Source organism: Parus major, chromosome 2 (assembly GCF_001522545.3).
Source record: "Parus major isolate Abel chromosome 2, Parus_major1.1, whole genome shotgun sequence".
Taxonomy (NCBI): domain Eukaryota; kingdom Metazoa; phylum Chordata; class Aves; order Passeriformes; family Paridae; genus Parus; species Parus major.
In genome coordinates this window covers 5,214,409-5,217,249 of record NC_031769.1, presented here as the reverse complement: position 1 = coordinate 5,217,249, position 2,841 = coordinate 5,214,409, and positions in this window count along the sequence as shown.

Sequence of the window (2,841 nt, the reverse complement as noted above, 5' to 3'; positions counted from 1 at the left end):
AGAAAAGAAAAGAAAAGAAAAGAAAAGAAAAGAAAAGAAAAGAAAAGAAAAGAAAAGAAAAGAAAAGAAAAGAAAAGAAAAGAAAAGAAAAAGAAAGAAGTTTCCTATGGAGAGTTTTGGCCAAAAGCCAGAGGGGAATTACCTGTTATCCATTCAAATGTTTCTGTGCCAGACCAATCAGCCTAAGGGATGTGGACCAAGTCCTGGCTTTTGAGGACATTAAACAATCTGCAGGTATTGAAGTGTGACTTTGTTTAAAGGTTTCTGTTGGGGCATCATTTCCCTGGTGATTAACAGTGTTCCTGTGACTCAAACCCATGGTGATGTCAAGATTTGCTTGTGTCCATCCCAGTTACCAGAAATGTAATGCAAAAGGAGGGTTTAGCCTAGAGTTTCATGGAAAAGGACTGACTACAAGGTTTGATGCATTAATCACAACAGTTTAAAGGACTGAGATTGTGTGGAACAGAAATTTGTCATAAGAGAGGGGCACCAGGGATGTCCACACCTTTGTGATGTCACCACAGATGATTTCTCTCTTCTTGACCTTTTGAGGGAGCCTCATGCTCTACTCTAGATACCAGACCACACACATTAATACTCTCCTGATCAACACTTGCATTGGAGTCATTTTGCATACAGCATTTGTTCAATTTTCATCTCAAATTTGTGTCAAAATGAATGGAAAGACTTGGTACACCTTGAAGATGTCCCTTTGAATGTGACTGAGCTTGCACTTGGACCATGCCTTCCTCAGTGCTAGTGCAGAATGCAGCATTCCCCCAAATCCCAATCCTTTTATCTTATCACAATGAAGAAGGTGGCACTACCAAGAGTTCACAGAGGGTAAATGCAGTATTGAAATAATAAATATTCTAACATTTTCTGCCTTCCCTGTTCTGTTGTGACTGCAGAGGTCTAAGATGGACAACCTTTTTCATTTTCCCCCATCCTTCAGTATTTTGATATTCTTACTCTCTTTTCTTTGGGAACATGAAGCTCTTTACTTACTTTTACCCACAGAAAAAGCCTGTTGGAATTACTGCTGGAATTTGGGCTGGGGAGTTAAAACTTGGCCTTTCAGCAGACGTGGCTCCACACTGCAGGATGATGGCGACCAGGCACTGGATGGAGGTGCAGCCCTTTTCATCCACTTTGCATGGAGTGGTGCTGGAGAGACCCTGGCTCGCAGGGAGAGGGGTGGGCACAAAAAATCCAGGGCCAATGCCAATTCTGAGAGAGTGGCCTCTCTACAGCATCTACTTTTCCTTGTTGTGCATCTTAACCCGTTTACATATCACATGGGCTTGTAATCACAGGCCTGTAATTCAAGCCATATTTGTTTTAATTGCCTCTGGCTTTCCTTGCCACTTGGCACATGTACAAAATGAGGCAAAAAAAGCTTTTATGGGAGTAAAATTCTCCAAAGAATCACTCATATACAAAACAGACCATATACTCGTGGGGGAAGTGCGAAAGTTGCTTTGCCCATGGGTTGTTATGTGATATTAGCTTATTATGCATCCCAGGAATGGGTGGAAAACCTTTTTGCTTCTCAGAGTTTCTCCTCTGCTGTGCTACATCAATCTTACCTACAGCTACTACATCTTAGTACTTACAAAGGAGATGAGACAGCACATTTGCCACAAATGAAATGAATTGTAGAAGTTCCATGACAACAAATCTGACCACACTTCCCTGGATGCTGGCACAAGGTTTGGGTGTTGACTTCTCCCAGGGGTGACATGTTCCAGAGCTGATTTCATACCTTGCACCAGCATTTGGGCATCACCTACCTGGCACTAAAGAACATTATCTAACCAAACTACCCAATTTCTGAAGAACTGTCACGGGGAAGGTCTGCAGGGTGGCAAATCACAGGGAGAACACGGTCCCATGCCAACTGCTCCAGCCCTCTCGGCATGGGGACATTTGGGGCTGGAGCCAAGTCCTCGCAGGCACACAGTCCTTTCGCCACTCCAAGGCACGAGCAGATGGAGAAGCACAGCCCTTTCCCAGCCCCTTATATGGAACAGATTTCAGTAAAGGAGATAATCCAGCCCGAAGGGGTTACACAGATAATACCCAGCAGGCACGATGGAGACACGCTCTGTGAAATCCCTTATATGGCAGAGCTCCATAGGCTCAGATCTCCCAAATATCTGGTGCACAAGGCAGCTCTGTAAGGGGTCAGAGAGCAGGCAGAAAGCCCTGGTGCAGCAACAGAGCTCATCTTCCAACCACTCCCTTTAAAAGCTGATCTCAGAGCAGTGTGGCCTCTCTGCCTCCTGTAACCACCTTTTGGAGGGGATTAATCTCATTTCAGTTAAGGTGTCTACCATGCAGGCACCTGCTGAAACGCTGCAAACTCTCCCTGAGGTCACTATAGAGACAGGGGCACTTCTAGCACTGATTTTCTGCCCTGGTTGGAGCCAGATCATGGACACCATGAAGTGTTTCCCTCCTCTCTGGCTGTACCACTTGGTGCCCCCACCAGACCCAGACATTCTCACCTAGACAAACAAACCTGTCAGTTGCATGTGAAACCTCACACATCTTTAGATACCTTTTCCCCACCCCCACTTCAGAAATAATTACTTAACCATTTTTGTTTGTTTGTTTTAATAAATATGTTCTTTCATCTTCAAGTAGATGAAAAGCACTTTGTGTGGGTACTCCAGAACAAAATGACATGTTGTTAAGGCTGTTCATGAATGTTGTTTGTATTCAGAAAACTAAGCTTCTTGAAAGATTTTTTAAATAAATATGAACTATTCTTTCCAAGTCAAGAACTTGTAAATTTGTGACAAAATTCCAGCCTTGTCAGACTCAACTCAAAGC